The following is a 14,283-nucleotide window of genomic DNA, read 5'->3' as shown; positions in this document are numbered from 1 at the left end:
GCTGTGATTGGGAGGTCCGTAGGGCGGTATGGGTTTGGCTGGTGTAGGCCGTCATTATAAATAAGAATGTGTTCTTAACTGACTTACCTAATTATAAATATGTATTTGGCATATACCCTCTACTGCTAGTGAAGTATCAGGATGTTTTCTCTGAATTTTAGATAAAATCAAATTTTATTGGTCACATACACATATTTACCAGATGTTATTAGGGATGTAGCGAAATGCTTGTGTTCTTATCACCAACAACGCAGTAGTATCTAATATTAAATTCCGTTTCAAATCATGAAATGCACATTACATTTATGAATTCAATGATTACATTTTTGTATTAAACATTTAAAAAATGTTACATTCAAATTCAATATCCTAATACAACTTAAAAATTATCAAATTCAAATAGAATTTCTGTTGGAACTGAAATCGCTCCATACCACATTTTCATTCACAGTTTTTATGCGAGTTAAGTCATACTGTATAAACAAATCATGACAGCTGTGATGGATACAGGACGTTTCCTTACAATGTTATAATTGCCGGCAGATCATTTGTTCGTTGGACACGGCGGGATCTTTTTTTAGGTTAAATGTATTATGCAATAAATGTCAGGGAAATGTATTTATGGGAAAATATTGATATTATAGCCATCATATCAAAGTAAACTTGGAGTCACGCGATGATATGGGGGGTCCTCCCACTATGACTCGGGAAACCAAGCAGTTTATGAGGCTACACATGAAATAAGTTATGATGAACTTCATAGGGTGGTGAAAGTGCACGGTGATGAGCTTGATGCTCCTTTCCAATAAATATCGAGGGTATTCTGTTGAAATTGTGATCGATGCTTGACCAGCGTTTGCTACATACCCCTTAGTTCACATAATTTAAAGGGGAAAACTGTGATTGCAACATTCATTTTTGTACTTTTAAATTCATGATGTATACCCATTGATTCTTGAAGAATACAACTTAGACTAAACTTGAGCTTAGTTCAACTGTCATACCGCATCAGGCCCCAAAATATAGGCCTAAGTGTGTTTTACTCCTTTTGTGATAAATAATGTAATTGTAAACAAACACTGTATAGCCTCTAAACATGGTTGAAACTGTAATATTGATGGATGATCAGTCCTTGCATCCATAGCTCTCTGTCTATGACTCGGAGAGTTGTTACATTTCTCCACCTCGTCCCCAAATCAGTGGCGAGATATTCTGCTTTGTTATTGTTTGAACTGCAGACTGCCCCTTTAGCTGTTTAAATAATGACATGGCTGTTTATGGATGTATTCTTTTTTTTTTTTTTGTGTACATTAAGTACATCGTGTTGGCTTGCCCTACACTAGTATCAGACACTGTATACAACTCCCGAGTGGCGCAGCGGTCTAAGGCATCGCAGTGCTGTAGGTGTCTCTACAGACACCCTGGTTCGAATCCCGCCGTGATTGGGAGTCCCATAGAGCGGCGCACAATTTCCCCGGGTTTGACAGGTGTAGGCCGACATTGTAAATAAGAATCTCTTAAACTGGCGTGCCAAATATTTTCCAACTGCTCAGTATACAGTCTACCTTTTATGGCCACAGGGTGTAGCACTTCACCTACAGTGTGTCCAAGGTTCAGCATCTCCTACTCCCAGAATGCCTCAGTGGTTTGCCAAGCCTTCAACAATGCAGCCTTGATCGTGCACACAGGGGATCTAGCTACTCGTACAGCGCGCGATTGGCATGGACATGCTTACAAAAATAAAACTTAACACCGAACATGCCATTTTGTTATCAACTTGTATAACGCGAAATATGTTTTGAAGCTGATTGAAGTATATATATTTTTTACATTTTGGAGCCTCATACCGGGTGAGTAGCAAGCTAACTAAGCTAACGTTCGTCTGCTAGCAAGCAAATGCCTATTGTGGCTGACGTTAGCTGGCTAGTTGTCCCCCCTTTTCTCAATCACATTATATTGTCTTATTATTGTGCGGAGACGTCTATTCCTTTCTGTAGCTATTCCGTAATTAACTTATTTCGCCTCGAGTATTGTGCACTGAAAAAACCTTATCGCCAGCTGGTTAGCACTGCGTGTGTGTCGTGTCGTTATTGGTACCCTCTCAAGCGTGTTTGTTGTGATCTCCCTCTGACCGACACACGTCAACGTCAGAGTTAGTTTGATGGCAAAACAATGTATCAATTAAAAATTACAAAACGGCACTTGATGTTTGTGTTACAAGCAACCAAAAGTATGTGTATTGTAGCAAGCATCGGAAATCGTTAGCTAGCTAGTCAATGCAACCCAAAAGTAGCTTGTCCATTTGATGTGCATGCTGCATTGTAGTTGGCTATCCGGCACAATATATACACTCCCATTCAAATGGCTAACGTTACCATTGAAGAGTGAATCATGGTACGGTACAATGAAGGGTGAAACCAACAACATGGATTTAGAACCAATACATTGTAGCTTACTATGTTGTAATATTGTTCTGGGCTGAGTGTCCCAAAAGCTTCGAAGCACTAAGATCATCTTTCGTTCGTCACGATTCCACTGAAACTAAAATATCTTAGTGCTATGATGCTTTTGGGAAACCCAGTCCTGTTCTGTTACGTCAAGCTTCAGTAGAGGTCCCAGATGAAGCTACCCCCTACTACTTGTGGTAAAGGCTAAGACTAACCTCAGGTTGCCTTACCGCTAGTGGCCTATTTGGATTTCATATGATGTTTTAAAGTGTATCTTGTGACTGATGGAGTATGGATACTATATTGATAACAAGTTAGGCTATGCACACTCCTCCATAGTTGCATTATCAACAGTAATAGGCCTAGCTATCCCTTGATCATGACTCTGTTTCATTAAACATAAGAGTTATTGGAAGAAGGCATCTTCCATACCGAGGAGGTTTATTTAGAAACCCCGACGATCAATCTGAACATTAACGGCGGCAGGTAGTCTAGTGGTAAGAGCGTCTGGCCAGTAACCAAAAGGTTTCTGGATCGAGTCCCTGAGCTGACAAGGTTGTTCTGCCCCTGAACAAGGCAGTTAACCTACCAGGGAACAGTGGGTTGTCATTGTCAATAGGAATTTGTTCTTAACTGACTTGCCTAGTTAAATAAAGGTAAAACAAATGAACAGGTGTTGCATGGGGTACAGTTTTGGAAGCATAATTTAAAAAAAAGCTAAATTGATAGGCAAGGTTTGTGTTCCCACACAGCCATATCTGAATGACCACATTCTAAATGTGTTTTCTGTCATTCTGAGCATCGTGGGTGGACGCCCTAATCAGGTTACGCACGCAATGCATATGGGTCCAGGAAATTTCTCAAATGTCCGGTAAATGAACATGTTGCCGGTCAAATGTCCTGCTCCACATGTTTATAACAGAAACCCGGTTGCAGTTGATAGAACACGTAGAATATATTATAGCAATTTTGTGTTAAAGGCAACCTGAGCGTATATAAGCTAATGATGGCCATATGTCTAGGGGGAAGGGGTGTTGATGGTCACATTAAAACAATCTTAGGCATGTATATAGTTTTATTGGTTCAATAGTGTTCCACCTTGTCAGCAGCATCAGATTTAGTTCATAGAAGTTTGCCGCGGGGGGGTGTTTATATTTGTCATTTTTCACACTGCCATTGTGAACAGTGACCATGGAGCAATTGGGGAAAGTGCCTTGCTCAAGAGCACATCAACAGATTTCCACCTTATCTGTTCAGGGTTTCGAACTAGCGACCATACGGATATTGGCTCGAACCGCTAGGCTACCTTCTGCCCAGTAGTGACAGACCGGTGAAGTAATTGTTTCCCATGGACCCCAGCAAGAGAATAAATCAACATGTACCACATGGGACAACAGCCTTTAACAGTGGACAAGGTTATTGATCCTCTCATAAGGGCTTGATAGCTGTGTCGCCCAATGATCTTCCCTTGTGGTCACCAAGTAATCAACCTTAGCTGCAAGTTGTGATATTGACACAATCAGCATTCCATTACTGTGCTGTGACATGGGCTCTTGTTTTCACACCGCCTTTCATTAAACATTTTATCCCTTTACACTTGTACAAAATGGCTGATTTGGACACGGATAAGCTCCTAAATTGGAATGCAGTGGCTGTACAGTAACATGTTATAAATGACATGGCTGACTTCGGTCGTCAGTTGAACGGTGTTTCCTCCGGCACATTGGTGCGGCTTGCTTCTTGGTTAAGCGGGTCGGTGTTAATTAAGAGGGACGGTTTGGCGGGGCATGTTTCAAAGGACACCAGAAAGTGGGAAGCAAAAAGTGTGCTTGCTCTAGTTCCTCAACAGCACAGCTATGAGAGCTAAAAAAAAATCACCTTATAGTTGAAGACTTCTTTGAATCATAATCGTGCATTGAAATGATTTAGGAACTGCACACTCTGGAGAGGTGTGTCCCCGCTTGGAGAGACAAGTTAGTCCTCTCACTCAAACCCTTGTCAATTTGTTGTCCTATGTTGCACCTACCCCACATTTCCAGGAATATTCTTATGTCAAATTTTGTAATCAACAAATGCAGCGAAAAGTACAGTAAATGTAAAATGCACATGAAATCAACAGTGTAATGTTTGGATTCAGTCGTGTCAGGTGAACTGTTATGTCCTTAACTTTGGTCTAATAATTCCCTTTCAATTGCTACCATGCTTATGCATATGTGCTTCATATGTCTTCTGTAAGAAACATTTTCATTTAGCTCTATCCGTATAGGCCAATTCCCACAAGTGTAAAGGGTTCATTCTTTCCTTATGCAGCAATATTGTGTTGGGAATTACTTCAGCCAGCTTAATGACAATACATGAGCAAATAATCCAGAGGTGTTGCCTTTTGCAGTGTCTGCTCGACCTTCTCGCTGGCGACGCTGAGTGAGTGCAGAAGTTTGGCTGTGTTTGGACTTGAGTGTTCGTGTTGCCGGGCGGGCTCTAAAGCCGTACTCGTCAACATCTGTTTTATGTTGTCTCGTTTTCTGACAGTGCGAGACGTATTTATATAGGGCCAAGCCACTCACTTCTGCAGTTCAATTTATTGCGTTTCAGAGAACATGAACAGATGTCAACTGTAGGTGGAGAACGTGAATGAATCAGAGGCTGATTTAAATGAACTTGAAGAGTGAGACATTGCACTGTGTAAGAGAATGTTGGTATGAGAGGGAGATGTCAGAATTCATGTTTCCCTTTTTTTTTTTGAGGACCCTGATGGCAATCCTATCCTATACATGGTAAACATACAGTATGTGTTAAGATACTAAATAGCTAGCCAACCTAGCATGGGCCAAGGGTACATTTTTGACAGCCCTGTCAGTGTGTTTTCTTAGTGGGGTGCCAGAACAGCAGAACATAATATCCTGTGAAAGGGCACTTAACCTTTCTGGCGCAGGCGTTCTGCTAGCGACCCACCTCGACAACATCCGGTGAAATTGCAGAGCGCGAAATTCAATTGACAGAAATATAAATATTTAGCATTCATGAAAAGCTTAACTTCTTGTTAATCCAGCCGCTGTGTCAGATTTCAAATGCGATTATCTGAGGACAGCTCCCTGCATACAAAAGCATGAAAAACATATTTCAACCAGGCAGGTGCGCCACGAATGTCAGAAATAGCGATATAATAAATGCCTTACCTGAAGATCTTCTTCTGTTTGCACTCCAATAGGTCCCAGCTACATAATGAATGGTCCTTTTGTTCAATAATGTCCTTTATATCCCCAAAAACTCAGTTTAGCTGGCGCGCTTCATTCAATAATCCACCGGTTTCCCTCCTTAAAAATGAATCTCAAATGTTACCAACAAACTTATCCCAACAAGTCAAACAACGTTTATAATCAAACCTAAGGTACCCTAATACGTAAATAAACGATACAGTTTAAGACGGAGAATCTTTATTGTCTTTACCGGAGATATACAACAAAACGCGCTCTCATCCACGCGCATGAAAACACTACAGCCAGTGGGAGCCACTTAGAAAAACTACAAATTCGAGCTCATTTTTCAAAAAACATGCCTGAAACTCTTTCTAAAGACTGTTGACATCTAGTGGAAGCCCTAGGAACTGCAATCTGGGAGGATTTCGCCTCATAATTAACATGACAGCCATTGGAATCAGTGGTAGGCTGAATTGTTTTGGGGGTGGAATGTTTGTCCTCAGGGTTTTGCCTGCCATACCAGTTCTGTTATACTCACAGACATAATTGGAACAGTTTTAGAAACTTTAGAGTGTTTTCTATCCAATTGTTTTCTATCCTATCCATAAGCTAGGATATATGCATATCCTAGCTTATGGGCTGGAGTAACAGGCAGTTTACTTTGGGCACGCTTTTCATCCGGATGTGAAAATACTGCCCCCTAGCCCAAAGAGGTTAATGAACAGGACATGGTCTACCCGGGTCCCTTTCACAACAAATCTATAGTGCCAGTTTCTGGGCTCTACTTCCGGCGCCCACAGAGATGGCTGCCTCGCTTAGCGTTCCTAGGAAACTATGCAGTATTTAGTTTTTTTACGTGTTATTTCTTACATTGGTACCCCAGGTAATCTTAGGTTTCATTACATAGTCGGGAGGAACTACTGAATATAAGAGCAACGTCAACTCACCATCATTACGGCCAGGAATATGACTTTCCGAAAGCGGATCTTGTGTTCTACCTTCCACCCAGGACAATGAATCGGATCCCAGCCGGCGACCCAAAACAACGACGTCGTAAAAGGGGCAAACGAAGCGGTCTTCTGGTCAGGCTCTGGAGACGGGCACATCACACACCACTCCCTAGCATACTACTCGCCAATGTCCAGTCTCTTGACAACAAGGTTGATGAAATCCGAGCAAGGGTAGCATTCCAGAGAGACATCAGAGACTGTAACGTTCTTTGCTTCACGGAAACATGCCTCACTCGAGAGACTCTATCGGAGTCGGTGCAGCCAGCTGGTTTCTTCACGCATCGCGCCGACAGAAGCAAGCATCTTTCTGGTAAGAAGAGGGGCTGGGGGGGGAATATGTCTTATGATTAACGAGACGTGGTGTGATCATAAAAACATACAGGAACTCAAGTCCTTCTGTTCACCTGACTTAGAATTCCTCACAATCAAATGTTATCTACCAAGGGAATTCTCTTCGATTATAATCACAGCCGTACATATTCCCCCCCCAAGCAGACACATTGACGGTCCTGAACAAACTTTATTTGCCTCTATGCAAACTGGAAACCACATATCCTGAGGCTGCATTCATTGTAGCTGGGGATTTTAACAAGGCTAATCTGAAAACAAGACTCCCTAAATTCTATCAGCATATCGATTGTGCAACCAGGGCTGGTAAAACCCTGGATCATTGTTATTCTAACTTCCGCGACTCATATAAGGCCCTCCCCCGCCCTTCTTTCGGAAAAGCTGACCACGACTCCATTTTGTTGCTTCCAGCCTATAGACCGTGACTAAAACAAGAAGCTCCCGCGCTCAGGTCTGTTCAGCGCTGGTCCGACCAATATGATTCCACGCTTCAAGACTGCTTCGATCATGTGGATTGGGATATGTTCCGCATTGCGTCCAACAACAACATTGACAAATACGCTGATTCGGTGAGCAAGTTCATTAGAAAGCGCCTAAATAAACTGCACTAACTAGCAACGTTACATGTTGATATTGTTTTCTGTATTATTGTGTGTAGCTACGTTTGCTAGCTAGCCAGCCCACAGAGAGAGCATTGCATTGTGGATTTTGTAGTCAACTTAAGCTGCAACAGATTTCCACAATTTATGTTTCATGTTGCTACCAACCTTAATATAATGCCAAAATGAAACATGTGTTCACAAAAAATATTGTGTGTTTATTTAACACTGTAAATGAAAGGAATGAATGGTTTTAGGTGGATTTTCCCTTTAAGACTTGGGTCCCATCTCTATCAGGTAGTAATTCCCCCATGGTAGGGCATTATTGCCCTGGCTGCTCTCCCACAATCCATCAGTGTCTTGAGAATGGGGTGGCTGCAGGATTGGGTGGGTTGGGGTTGGCAGCTGTTGGCAGCACCTGCCTCCATCTGTGATGGGCTAGCAGCCTGGCCTGGGATATAGAGGCCCTGGAAACTGGGCTGCCTTGGCCAGATAACAAGAGGGAGTATTTTTTGTTGTTAGGGCTGGCTGTGGTGTGGGTGTGTGTGTGTTCAGCTGATTTGTTTTACATAACTTGTCATTGGGTCGCTTCCAGCCTTGCTCCGATGTGGGCAGCCTTGCCAGGGGATTCACAGGGCATGTGGGTCTCCGTTCAGCTCAGGTATACCCGAGTGATAGCCACTGTACATTAATGTTGACCAAGCTCAAGGTCATTGCACTGACATTGTTTGGCAGGTAGGCTTAATATGTGGTGGCCTTAACATTCAGAGCACCTTTGTGGATGTCAAACCTGATGAGAGATGTGTGTGTGTGTGTGTGTGTTCCACTGTACAGTGCTTTCAGAAAGTATTCAGACCCCTTCACGTTTTTCACATTTTGTTATGTTACAGCCTTTTTCTAAAATGTATTATATTTTCCTCATCCGTCACTAGCCCATAATGACAAAGTGATTACAGGTTTTTCTACATTTTAGCAAATGTATTAAAAAATAAATAAATACCTTATTTACATAAGTTTTCAGACCCTTTGCTGTGAGACTCTACATTGAGCTCATTTGCATCCTGTTTCCATTAATCATCCTTGATGTTTCTACAACTTTATTGGAGTCCATGTGGTAAATTCAATTGATTGGACATTATTTGGAAAGGCACACACCTGTCTATATTAGGTCCCACCGTTGAAAGTGCATGTCAGAGCAAAAACCAAGCCACGAGGTCGAAGGAATTGTCCGTAGAGCTCAGAGACATGATTGTGTCGAGACAGATCTGGGGAAGGGTACCAAAACATGTATTTCTGCAGCATTGAAGGTCCACCAGGAACACAGTGGCCTCCATCTTAAATGGAAGACATTTGAAACCTCCAAGACTCTCCCCAGAGCTATCCGCCAAACTAAGCAATCGGGGGAGAAGGGCCTTCGTCAGGGAGGTGACCAAGAACCCGATGGTCAATCTGACATGGCTCCAGCGTTCCTCTGTGGAGATAGGAGAACCTTCCAGGGGGACAACCATCTCTGCAGCACTCCACCTATCAGGCCTTTATGGTAGAGTGGCCAGACGAAAGCCACCCCTCAGTAAAAGCCACATGACACTTGGAGTTTGCCAAAAAGGCACCTAAAGGATTATCTGGTCTGATGAAATCAAGATTGAACTCTTTGGCCTGAATGTCAAGCGTCATGTCTGGAGGAAACCAGGCACTGCTCATCACCTGGTCAATACCATCCCTACGGTGAAGCATGGTGGTGGCAGAATCATGCTTTGGCGATGTTTTTCAGCGGCAGGGACAGAGGGACTAGTCAGGATCGAGGGAAAGATGAACGGAGCAAAGTACGGAGAGATCCTTGATGAAAACCTGCTCCAGAGCGCTCAGGACCTCAGACTGGGGCGAAGGTTCACCTTCCAACAGGACAACGACACTAATCACACAGCCAAGACAGCGCAGGAGTGGCTTCAGGACAAGTCTCTGAATGTCCTTGAGTGGACTTGAACCCGATCAAACATCTCTGGAGAGACCTGAAAATGGCTGCGCAGTGACTCTTCCCATCCAACCTGACAGAGCTTGAGAGGATCTTCAGAGAAGAATTGGGTAACTTCCCAAATACAGGTGATCCAAGCTTGTTGCGTCATACCCAAAAGACTCAAGGCTGTAATCGCTGCCAAAGGTGCTTCAACAAAGTACTGAGTAAAGGGTTTGAATACTTATGTAAAGGTATTATTTCAGTTTTAAATTTGTAATACATTTGCACACACAACCTTATGGGGTATTGTGTGTTGATTTTAGGGGGAAAACAATTGAATCAATTTCAGAATAAGGCTGTAACGTAACAAAATGTGGAACATGTCAAAGGGTCTGAATACTTTCCGAATGCCCTGTAGCATTAGCCATGGTGAACTGCAAAAGTGTCGCTACTACTCTCAACAGCATTGCTGCCCTGAATTTAGCAAGCACTATCGACAAAGATCAGTGGGAAAAAGTTGTGATCGATTACTTTTTGCACACGGTCAGTGTGAACCGGAGTGACTTGACACAACTTTGTCCAAACTAGCTGTACAAACAACTACCGTTACAGGACGTCTTACTTAAAGGTTTTCCAGTCTGCCGTGAAGCGTTCATCCATGTATACAGGTACTAGTCTTGCTACATTTTCCGATATTATACGTTTCCAATTTTGTCCATTTTCGTTGTAAGTTAAATCGTACTGTTAGCTAGCTAGAGAACGTTAGCTTGCTGGCTCGCTAGCTAACGTTGTGTATGATCTGTGTAGTAATTTTATTAGTATCTCAGAAATCCATTTGCATTGCTATTTATAGCCTAATGTTAACTAGCTAGCTAATATTGGACTCTAGTTGGTTAGATTTTGCTAGCTGCAGAGTCATACTACAGCGTTTCATAGGCCTCCCAAGTGGCGCAGTGGTGTAAGGCACTGCATCACAGTGCTAGCTGTACCACTAGAGATTCTGGGTTCGAGTCCAGGCTCTGTTGCAGCTGGCCGCGACCGGGAGACCCATGGGGCGGCGCACAATTGGTCCGGCGTTGTCTGGATTAGGGAGGGTTTGGTCGGCAGGGTTGTCCTTGTCCTATCACGCACTAGCAACTCCTGTGGCGGGCCGAGCTCAGTGCACGCTGACACGGCCGCCAGGTGCACGGTGTTGCCTCCGACACGTTGCTGTGGATGGCTTCTGCATTAAGCGGGCATTGTGTCAAGAAGTGTAGCTTGGTTGGGTTGTGTTTTGGAGGATACACACCTTCGCCACTCCCGAGTCCGTACGAGAGTTGCATCGATGAGACGACTGTAACAACCAATCGGATACCATAAAATTGGGGCGAAAAAGGGGTAATTTTTAAAAATAAATTCTGCAGCTTTTCATGCTAGCTATGGCAATCAATTTGCATTGCTAGTACTACTGTATAGGTTGGGATTATGGCTCATTATTTTATCTAGTCAGTAGCTAGCTACATGTCTAAACAGAAGATTCTACTTCGCCAGATTATTCATGACCCATCAAGTTAGCCAGGTGTGTCTGGAGGTGATGACTGCCAATGAACATGTGTACATGTCTAGACAATAGTGATCCATCCACTTAGCTAGATGTGGCTGGGGGGTGGTTATAGAATTTCTTTCACATGACCCAAAAATGTAAACAACTATGTATGGGTAAGCATGATCTAATATCTAAATATTTGAATCTGGAGTCTTTCTATTTTTGACTGTGCTGTTTACACCTTCAATATCCTCTGTATGTGACAAATGTAAAGTTTGATCTTATATAGTATGTTTACCATTGATGGTAAAGTGAAGAACAACATGACCTGCACCTAAGTCATATTAGGATGTAGGGCACTTTTAGTCTTGAAATCTTTTGTTTACTACTGTACCTTACTCACTCTGTTTAGCACATGGCCTCACCTGAATCCCCAAAGAGATGGGTGGGGCTAAGGCTTAAGGGGGTGTGAATGATGCTGAATAAGTGTAGACAAATAGGAGCTCTTCAGTCGGTGTACCAAAACATTCAAGAGCCATTTTCTCTGAAGTGGAGTAACAAGTTAATCAGCTTTCAAAGCATAATTACTTTCCCATTGTTACTCAACTGCAGTGTATGATATACTATTTTGTAACTCTGAGTCTCTACTTTTATCCAATGTAAAAAATAAATAAAAACCGCAATTTCAAATGTTTCTTTTCTGTTGAATAAATGTGACTGACTGGAAAAGACAGCTAGCACAAATGTCTGGCCAAAATGCTGCTAAGCCATATGTGGTACCGCAATTCTGCACCTGACAGAAATGGAGCATTAATTCTCTACAATCGTGTTAGTTTGATACTGCCATTTTTAGTATGGTCTGTTTTAAAATGTTGCTATTTGAGACATATAAAGGGTGTCGGTAGAAAGGTTAAGTTCTCATCAGTAAAATAATGTCTGTGTGTTTCAATGACCAGATGACTGATTCACTTGGACCAAACCTCAAATGCAAAAAGTTGGAACTGCTTTTTTTTCAGATAGTAAGAAAGGATCTTTAGTCTTTGTTGTGAGTGACAGGGGGGGAGGGGCTTAATGTCTGTCTGCGAGTGGGAAGTTTCACACAGCAGCCAGGGAGTCGAGACTAAATAAATAGCCTTATTAGGCAGGCACATCATTTAACGAGGACCACGAGGCCTTTGTCTGTAATTTGATTGTGGTCAGTCACAGCTTTTTAGTTTGTGAATTCCCTTGTTAAGATGGATGCTCAGCCTGGCAATGCATCATACAGACCATGTATTTATTGCCTTTAGTGTTCTAACTTGTCTGTTTGAGCTTATTAGACAAGTGCTGTTCTACACTGAAAAACCGGAGATCCCCGTCTGTCTCCCTCTCACGGTCGCCAAAAAGAAACCCGAAGCATGTCTCTATCGACGCGTCACTCCTGACTGAGAGGGTGCTTGTGCTGACAGCAGTTTTACAGCAGAAAACATCAATAGATTTTTTGCTTTCCATTTAGCAGCTTTTCACACTAGTTTTCATGCCTAAGGCCTATTTGTTTTGTTCCCCACTAGGCATTGGGCTCAGTCTTTCAAACGGTTGTCAGACTAACTCAGTTTCCCAAACACCATTACCTCTTCTTCCTCACCCCGGGACCCCCAAACACCACCACCTCTTCTTCCTCACCGGGACCCCCAAACACCACCACCTCTTCTTCCTCACCCTGGGACCCCCAAAAAACGAAACATACACCCCTTGGGGTCTCGAGGACCGAGTTTGGGAAACCCTGGACCAACTACTTTTGTTTAATTTTCTTCAGGCTTGGGTTTTTAGGTGCCTCACCACCACTGTAGCCATTTCTGGAATAAACTGTACTGGGGGGTGCAACACGTAAAGCGTTGGTCCTGTATTTCATCAGCTGAAATAAAATATCCCAGAAATGTTCCATATGCACAAAAAGCTTATTTCTCTCATTTTGTGCACCAATCTGTTTACATCCTTGTTATTGAGCATTTCTCCTTTGTCAACATAATCCATCCACCTGACAGGTGTTGCATATCAATAAGCTGATTAAATAGCATGTTCATTACCAGTGGTGTAAAAGTACTTAAGTGAAAATATTTGAAAGTACTACTCATGTAGTTTTTTGGGGGAATCTGTACTTAACTTTACTATTTATTTTCTTGACTACTTTTACTTCACTACATTCCTAAAGAAAATAATGTACTTATTACTCCATACATTTTCCCTGACACCCAAAAGTACTCGTTACGTTTTGAATGTCTAGCAGGACAGGAAAATGGTTAAATTCAGGCACTTATCAAGAGAACATCCCTGGTCATCCATATTGCCTCTGATCTGGCTGACTCACTAAGCACAAATGCTTAGGTTTGAAAATTGTCAGGTGTTGGAGTGTGCCCCTGGCTATCCTAAATAATATTTTACAAAATTGTGCCGTCTGGTTTGCTTAATATAGGCAATTTGAAATTATTTATACTTGTACATTTGATACTTAAGTATATTTAAAACAACATTATTTTAGACTTTTACTCAAGTAGTAATTTACTGGTTGACTATAACTTTTACTATTTACTGGGTGACTTTCTATTCTTTTACTCAAGCATGACATTTGGGTACCTTTTCCACCACTGTTCATGACACAGCTGCACCTTGGGGTGCAGTGTTGGGGACCATAAAAGGCCACTCTTTAAAATGTACAGTTTTGTCAATCAACTCGATACCACAGATGTCAAAAGTTTTGAGGGAGAGTGCAATTAGCATGCTGACTGCAGGAATGTCCACCAGAGCTGTTGCCAGAGAATTGAAAATTAATTTCTCTACCATAAGCCACATCCAGTGTTTATTTTGGTGATTTTGGCAGTACGTCCAAACGTAGACTACTTGTAATCATTCCAGCCCAGGACCTCCACATCTGGCTTTTCCACCTGCGGGATCGTCTGAGACCAGCCGCCCGGACAGCTGATGAAACTGAGGAGTATTTTTCTGTCTCTAATAAAGCCCTGGTGTGGTGAAAAACTAATTTTGATTGGCTGGGCCTAGCACCCCAGAAGGTACGCCTGTCTCCCAAGTGGGTGGGTCTATGCCCTCCCAGGCTTACCCATGGCTGCGCCCCTGCCCATAGATTAGGGCCTAATGAATTTATTTCAATTTACTGATTTCCTTAAGTGAACTTTAACTCAGTAAAATAATTTAAATTGTTGCATATT

The 14,283-nt window shown here is 42.4% G+C and overlaps 1 protein-coding gene across 1 annotated transcript in view; it reads left to right on the top strand.

The window, feature by feature from the left end:
* The first annotated feature begins 1,631 nt into the window (after positions 1 to 1,631).
* The window catches only part of LOC110522550 (exostosin-like 3), a 50,446-nt gene continuing 37,794 nt past the window's right edge, over positions 1,632 to 14,283 (top strand). Inside the window, exon 1 of the mRNA XM_036976152.2 lies at positions 1,632 to 1,850. The gene's annotated coding sequence lies outside the window, so the exon portion shown is untranslated. The remainder of the gene's footprint in view (positions 1,851 to 14,283) is intronic.

Source organism: Oncorhynchus mykiss, chromosome 4, assembly GCF_057628025.1.
Source record: "Oncorhynchus mykiss isolate SJ-2025 chromosome 4, ASM5762802v1, whole genome shotgun sequence".
Classification (NCBI taxonomy): Eukaryota; Metazoa; Chordata; class Actinopteri; order Salmoniformes; family Salmonidae; genus Oncorhynchus; species Oncorhynchus mykiss.
Note: the sequence above shows the minus strand (reverse complement) of the source record. Positions and strands in the feature narration are given on the sequence as shown.